The sequence below is a fragment of the Vipera ursinii genome (genome assembly GCF_947247035.1).
Source record: "Vipera ursinii genome assembly, chromosome: 1".
Taxonomy (NCBI): Eukaryota; Metazoa; Chordata; class Lepidosauria; order Squamata; family Viperidae; genus Vipera; species Vipera ursinii.
Window position 1 is genome coordinate 121,543,358 of NC_139512.1, and position 8,449 is coordinate 121,551,806.

Consider the following 8,449-nt stretch of genomic DNA (forward strand, 5'->3'; position numbering starts at 1 on the left):
GTACCCTGCAATCACTTCCAGGAGAAAATTCCATCATTATAGTGGTGAAAAAAAATCTTTTTAGTTGGGAAAGTCAGTTAATATAGAGAATTCCTTCATGATTCAGGCCAAGGGTCCTCATATTCTGAAAGTCATTTATTTGAATCATCCATTTGTGGGACATTCCAGAAAGTGACTACCTGTATTTTCCATCTATTATTGAATAAGACTGTATACAGCAGGAGTCTCAAACTCAATTTCATTGAGGGCCGTATCAGCATTGTGGTTGCCCTCATGGGCCAGGTGGGTATGGCCAGGGTGGGTGTGACTTACTGGCTGGGTGTGGCTGGGATGGGCATGGCCTACTGGGTGGGTGTGTCCAGCTCAATGTCACTCATGTCAAGGGTGCCTGTGAGGGCCTGGTCAGGACTAGGGCAGATCTGAGGGTCTCTGGCGGAGAGGGGTGGGACCAAGGCAAGCACCAGAGCATGGTCCATTGGAAGAGCCTCGCTGTCCCTTTCAGGCCATGGGAGGGGGGCTGTAGATGGTGGAATGGGCTGCTGGAGCCCTGGGCAGTAGAGGTCAAGCATCCAGCCCAGTCTTTGAGCTCCTGCAACACCAGGACCCCATAGCCCAGCCTACTGCAGCTCTACTTCCCTGACGGGGTGCCCATACCTCCACCTCAAGGCTGATGCTGCTGTGCTCGCTCTCCTTAGCTAGGTTGCTCATGGTGGGTGCAGGAGGGCAAAGTGCATGGGTCAGAGGGAGGCCCACTCCCTCTCAATGCAAGGATACCCAGCTTTGTAAGTATTGTTAGCGATAGGAAGGGAGAATCCCCAGGATAGGCCAGGAGGAAGGGGCCAGGGGATGGCAAAAGGGCAGCAGGGCTGCTGGTGACCAAGTGCTAAGGCAGGACTTCCCTCAGACCCTCCCTCCCTCTCATTCCTATCTCCCTCCCTCCTTCCTTCCTTCCTTTCCTCCCTTCCTCCATCCCTACCCTCCTTCCTTCTCTTCCTTCCTGTTTCCCTCCCTTCCTCCTTCTTTCTCATTCCCATCTACTTTCTTCCTTCTCTTCCTTCCTCTTTCCCTCCCTCCCTTCCTCCCTCCCTCCCTCCTTCTCATTCCCATATCCTTCCTTCCTTCCTCCCTCCATGCCACTCGGCGGATGGGACACGGCCTGTGGGACAAAAGGCAGGGGGATGGGAGTGCACGGTGGCACAAGCCTTGTGTTTGACATGTCTGGTATACAGCCTTTGAAAGAGGAGCTATGCAAAGTGGACAGGGCCATCATCCAAAGAGTTGCAACTTTTGTAGATTTGTGCAACTTGGGGACTTGGAATTTTCTCCCAACTGGTTCTATCTGTTAATGACTCTTCATAGCCTTCTTTGAAAGCTCGTTGAATTTCACCTTCCCATCAAAAAAGTTAAAGGAACTAAATTTAATTATTTTTTCACACTATTACACTTACCAATTCCTTTAAACATTATGGTCATACATCGGTCTTGACGATCAGAGCAGGTAGCTGTGGTATAACATGTTCCTCCATTGGGACAATTATAACATTGCAGAGCATCCACAGCTGAAAGAGAGGAGGCAAAGCAACAACTCAATCTGTAATTTTCCATCACCTATCTTTTTGCCAACATATTGCATCAATGGGATTTGGGAGTAGAAATTTCAAAAATTATTTGCATCAAAGATTTTGAAAAGTTCCAGCTCTATGACTCAATTTCAAATACAATAAGATTCGAGAATTCAGACCTTTGGGAAAAATGGCAAACGGAAGACATCTCTGCTAAAAGTGGAACTGCTGACCGTGGGAGAATGAAAAGCTGGTGAGTAGACGGCTCTTTGTAATTCCCCTCCAGAAAAGAAAAGGACCTCAGTTTTTTTTTAAATCCCATTTATATCCTGCCCTTCTCTGAAGACTCAGGGCGGCTTACAATCTAAGCACAAATCAAATGTGCTTAGCAAGAGCTCAAGACAATTGCTCCTTATAGGAGGACAGTATTCTCTGGCAAGTTAATGGCTGTGGCAGAAGAGACTGCTCAAACTTTTTGAACCCTGGGTTTGCATAATTCCTTTTCAAATCATATCTAAAAATTGTTTCTTAACTGCTTTTCAGCTGTTTTGAAACTTTGGGATCAACAAGTCTAAAATACCACTTGCGTCTCTTTCTGTCCCTAGTGAAAGGACCTTTAAATATAAGTTTAAGAATTTCTTTTAAATAATTAATAAAGAGCAAAGGGATGATTAGAATTTTGATTTGGAAAGTTATAAATGATTCCAGATGGAATCAAAGGAAGATTTTTGAATTAATTGTAAGAATCTTTCTGAAAGAAAAATGCTTTCGCTTTGAATGCTTTTGTTTTTTTAAATGATAGGATGAGACTTTGAAGCTTGGACAATAGGGGGAAGTAGAACAAAGTAAAGATTACAATTAAAGAGAAGAACATTTAAACTTGACTTGCTATTTCAGAATGGAGTCAAATATTTTGAACATTGAACATATTGAAGAATATTTTGGAACAATAAACCCAGAGGTTAACATAAAGAGTGATTACCTATATAGCCAGACTGTGTGAGATGGGATATGGGAAGATAGGACCATTTGTTGTGTTTTAAGAAAATCTGTTATTAAAATTGTTTATACTTGGTGAGAAGACGGAAGTCATTTCTTTATATATATATATTCTTTTTGCTTACTATATTCTTATTTTTTCCTTTTTTAATTTTTTTCCTTATTTTATCTTTTTATTTTTTATTTTATATAATTTTATCATTGAAAGTATAAATTTTAATAAAATTACTGTTAGAGAATTCAGATATGAAGCTTTCTCTTTAGGAATTTAACAATTAAGAAACATTTACATTTCCTTCTGTTACACATTCTTCTGAATATGTTTCATGTCGCTTATTTACAGAGGGACCCAGGGAGGCAGTTTATACATTCACATAAGTGTATGTGCCAAATATGTTGATGAGGAGAAGGGGAAAAAACCCTGATTAGAATCAGAATTGTACGTTCGCAACTTTCCTTCCTAGCAAATAAAAAAGTTCTTATTTCTGATATGGTATAAAAAAATAGAGTGATTCTAGGCAGAAGATCCATCTCAGATGCAAACATGGAGCCGTTTATAATGAGAAGTAGCGGAGAAAAACATTATAAACAAAGATGAGAAAAACTGTCGTATTTGAATAATAGGTTTAGAGCTCTTTAGCATTCCTTGATTATGAGAGTTTAAAAAGTCAAGTCCCCTATCACTTTAGGCAAGGCAGGAAAAAGATTCATCTTTCACTTTGCTCTGTTGAGTGCAACCCTTTAACAACTGCTTCTCGCAACTGCACTGAAGCACCTGAATCGCAGCCCGAGGAAAAGGAGGAGAGAGCACAGGAACACTAGTAGGCAGGGAGGCCTAGGAGTGGACAGACTGGGCCAATGCTGGCCATGGTGTCCCAAGTGCCTCCAAAGGCCCCTTTGATCTCAAACACGCTTGTGCTGCCTTCTGGAGGTAGGACCTCCAATCTAGGATCTCTCAGTCTTAAGAGGAAGGGACTGGGTCTGTGAGGGAAGAGCCGTCAGTGTTGAGTGATCGTGACTCAGAACTTACCTTGCGACCAAAGCATTACAGCAAGAACGCAGAAGATTATTTTTCTCATTGTTTTTCCGGCAACGGAGGGCCTGCAGTCAAGAGTTGGAAATCAGGGTCACTTGCTGTTCACACTAGCATTTCTTTTGATTTTCACAAAAGGCTCAGTGTGGAACGAATCTAGAGATTACATCTAAGTACATAACCCTATTTAATATTTTGAGCTAGTTGATATGTTAAGAGCAATTAAAATGTATATTCCAGCAAAACCAATTATCTTAACTGTTCTTTACATTCTTTGTGACATTATGTTTTAGGAATTTTTTATATTTATAATGGGAAATGCTCCTCATAAAAAGATCCTGTTTATTACATATCAAAGGTAGGAAAGGGTAAGCCCCAAGAAGTTACTGACCACATCTTTGTGTAGCGTTATCAGCCTAGCCAATGTTAATAAATGCTGGAATGTGTGGTCCACTAACATCTGGAAACACTGCAGCTGCCCTCCCTAATTCTTGCTATAGTATTTTTCTCTAACATATTCAGGCTAAGGAAAATGAAACAATTCAAAGTAATAAAAATAAAAATAATCATAATAGTTATAACACAGCAGTAACATTAAAACATTATTTTCTCAGGTATACTAAGATTGCATTTCTTCCTCTAATTTAGAACATAAGATCCATACTCAGTAAAAAAAATTCTCCTAGATATTTATTATACAAATAGGCATATAATGAATTAAAAATATGTCTGAGAAAAGCTGAATCTTACTTTTGGTACAGGTGAAATAAAAGCAAGCTATGATGTGCTAACCTTGTGTACTGCTTCAAATATATATAGTTGTGCTTTCTTATTTCCTCCCTTTTGGGGGGGGGAGAATTGCATCAATTATTCTGCAAAAATACTGGTGTAATATAGGTAATAGAAAGGCAAACCCATTTCTTAAATAATGGGTAAATAACTTTGTATGGATCACAATGCAAAATTCTGGACTTACAAATCACATGCATGCTGCAGCCAAGTAATTTTGTTTATTTATGGAGCTCGGCTGATAAGATGTCAAAGCAGTTTCTTACTGCTGATTCTTTGCCTGTTCCTGATTGCTTAAAATGAAAATATTTGTTCCACCATCCCCTCTAAAGTATTCTAAATATTTGATCTCCTGTTAAATATGTACCCTATAGCCATTTCCTCTTTGAATTGAATTGGTGCAAACATATAAAGCTGTGCTTTATTTAACTGGAATTTATTCAGCAAGGGGCATCTGGTGGGCTACACAAACACTTTGTCATACTTTCTAATTCCCTTTCCTGGTGAAACAAAGACTAGTAGTGAGGTGGTACAAGAACCACAGCTTGCTGTCAGATGCAGACCTGGATTATGGGGCCATTGCTGTTGGGGCCAGGGAATAAGATGAAGGACCATCTGGTTCAATTAACCCTGTAAAATAACTTGATGGGTCTTCTAATGCAAACTAGGACTTAGGATCTCAATGATTTGGATTAGGCCCATGTTTAAATATATTTACATCATCCCAAATTCAATTTATTTATCTATTTATGTACTGTCTTTATTGATTTATAAAATTTATAAAATTTATAAGTTGGCCACCCAACTTATCACAGGATAACACTGATCGTCTTACAATATTAAAAGATAAGACTATGCAAAACCTAGATGATATAAATAAAATACTCTAACAGATCCAATTATTAAAGCCATAACTATAAGATGGGGAGGGCTGAAGGGAGTAGGATGATAAGGGGGGAGGTGGGATCTTTTATTAATCTATCAGCCACCCCCAACTTGAAAACCCTCCATGGCAAACCCAAGCCAACTAGCAGAGCTTTAAGCTATAACTGGTCTTTAAGCTCTTGTGGAAGGTCAGGGCGGTTGTGGGGAGGGCAGCAAGATGTTTGAAAGGACAGGCTCAGTGGCAGAGGCCCTTCTCCTGGACCTCGCCAGCCAGAATACCCTGGCTGATAGGGCCTGCAGCATGCCTCCTCTGCCAGAACAGGTGGGGAGTGCCAATCCCAATGAGACGGTCTAGGTAGCCTGGACCCATGTCATAAAGGGCTTTAAAGATGATTACCAACACTTGAATTGCATCTGGAAGCAAACCATCAGCCTGGGCAGCTTGTAGAGCAGTGGTTTTACATGGGCCATGCTTTGGAGCCCAAGAACTGTCCGTCCTGTCACACTCTGCACTTTGCACTACCTGTAGCTTTCAAATGATTTTCAAAGGCAGCCCCATGAAGAGGGTGTTGCAATAGTCCAACTGCAGGATGACTAGGGCTTGAAAGACCAAATGCAAGTACTCCTGACTCAGGAGGGGCTGCAAATAGTACATAACGTGAAGTTGTGCAAAAGCTCTCCTAGCTGCGATTGCCATCTTCAAGCAGGAGTTGCGAGTCCAGGAGAAATCCCCAAGTTGCGGTCTGGATCTGTCTGGGGTAGTTTTATGCAATTCAGAACTATCGATGTCAAAGTCCTGGGCCTTGGGGCTCCATGCACCCAAAGCCATTTCATCTTGCCAGAGTTCAGTCAAAGCCTGTTGTCCTCCATCCAGGCCCGCACAGCCTCCAGGTATCATGAGAGGGCAGCAACAGCTTCATGAGTTGGATATCATCAGTGTATTTTAGATACCTTAAGTCATGGTTACGCATGATCTCACCCAGTGGCTTCCCAGTGGCACCCAGTTGGTGGCGTCACCAACTTTCTGGGTTGGCAGCCTGGTGGCAAAGGGAGGGCCAGATGTCTTTATGCACACATCCACACATACTCAAATGTAGCTCCACGCGTGTATGTGTGAGTGGGGCCATGAGCATGCGCACTCTGTAACTGGGGCTGCTAGTGCCAGTGCAAGGGTCACGCTGAGGCTAAAGCCAGCACAAGACTTGCACTGAGGCTAGCGCAGGTGTGAGGGTCATGCCAAGGCTAGCACTGATGGAAGTGTCATGCCGAGGCTAGCACCAGTGCGAGAGTGATGCCAAGGGTTGTGCCTAGGCTAGCACTGGTGGGACTATCATGCTGAGGCTATCGCTGGTGTGAAGGTCACACTGAGGCTAGCACCGAGACTAGCACAGGCATGAGGGGCATGCCAAGGCTAGAGATGGGGCTAGTGCCGGCGCAAGATTTGTGCCAAGGGTCATGCCGAAACTATCACTGGCATGAGAGAGGGTGAGTACTTGTGCATGCATGCAAGCACTGGCCAGTTGGGGGACTTCTGCTGTAGATGTTAAAAAGCAATGGAGACAGTACTGAGCCTTGTGCATACCACAAGGAAAATAATGGAAATATGTACATTGCATTACGGAGACCTGGTTGGGCCCAGAGGGCGGTGTCCCCCTGGTTGATCTTTGCCCATCAGGCTTCCGGGTGCTGCACCAGCCTCGGGCCCAGGGTACGGGTGGTGGAGTGGCAGTAGTTGCGAGGGAGACCTTATGTCCGCGGGAGGCCACCATGGTCCGGATAGTCGGGTGTGAGTCCCTCCTCCTGAGATGTGGCCCTAGAGCTCAGTTGGGCTTGCTGCTGGTGTACGTTTCACCTAGTCGCGTAGCAGCAGCTCTGCCTGAGCTTCTCGATATCCTCTCAGGGTTGGTGGTTGAGTTCCCCAAACTTATGGTCTTGGGTGACTTCAACCTACCATCCCTGGGGGGATCATCTGAGTTAGCTCGGGAGTTCATGGCTTCCATGACGGCCATGGACCTGATGCAGGTTATTCAGGGCCCAACTCATGGGGGGGGGTCACACGCTCGATTTGGTTTTTCTATCCGGACGGTGGTTAGATGATCTTGGTGTGGGTTTTCCAATTATTACACCCCTGTCATGGACCGATCATCATCTCCTGCGGCTGGTCTTCCGTTTTGCCACTCCCCATCATGGGGTTGCTGAGCCAATGAGATGGTTCCACCCTAGGCGCCTGATGGACCCTGAGCGGTTCCAGGAGGCGCTTGGGCCCCCACCTGCCTCCTTTGCCCACAGCTCGGCCGATGCCCTAGTGGAAGCCTGGGAAAGGGCGGCCACAGAGGCACTCGACCGAGTTGTACCCATGCGGCCCTTGACCCGGCGCAGATCCCAATGGGCTCCATGGTTCTCCATGGAGCTCCGGGAGATGAAGCATCAGAGACAGGGCCTAGAGAGCTGTTGGAGGTCCAGCCGATCCGAATATGACCAGTTACGACTAAGGTCGTTCACGAGAACTTATCTCGTGGCGATGAGGGTGGCAAGGTCTAACCACTTTGCCACCCTCATCGCGTCCGCAGATAATCGCCCAGCCGCCCTGTTTAGAGTAACTCGCTCCCTCCTTAATCAGGAGGTGAGGGAGGAGCCCTTGCAGGGTCGTGCCGAGGAGTTTAGTCGATATCTGTCCGACAAAATCGCTCAGATCCGGACGGGTCTGGACTCCGACTGGGCAGAGTCTGATGATGAGGATACGGGCAGTCTTGTCAATGTTATCTGGGAGGAGTTCGATCCTGTGACTCCTGAAGACGTGGACAGGATCATGGGGAAGCTGAGCTCCACCACGTGTTCGTTGGACCCATGCCCCTCCTGGCTGGTTTATGCAGCCCGGGATGGGACACGAGGCTGGCTCCAGGCAGTGATAACTGCTTCTCTGAGGGAGGGTAGTTTTCCCGCCGCCTTGAAGAAGGCGGTGGTGAGACCCCTCCTCAAGAAGCCTGCCCTGGACCCAGCTGTATTAAATAACTTCCGTCCGGTCTCCAACCTTCGCTTTCTTGCAAAGATTGTTGAGAGCGTGGTGGCACATCAGCTCCCTCTGTTCCTGGAGGAAGCTGATTATCTAGACCCGTACCAATCGGGCTTCAGGCCCGGGTACAGCATGGAGATGGCATTGGTCGCGCTGGTGAATGATCTC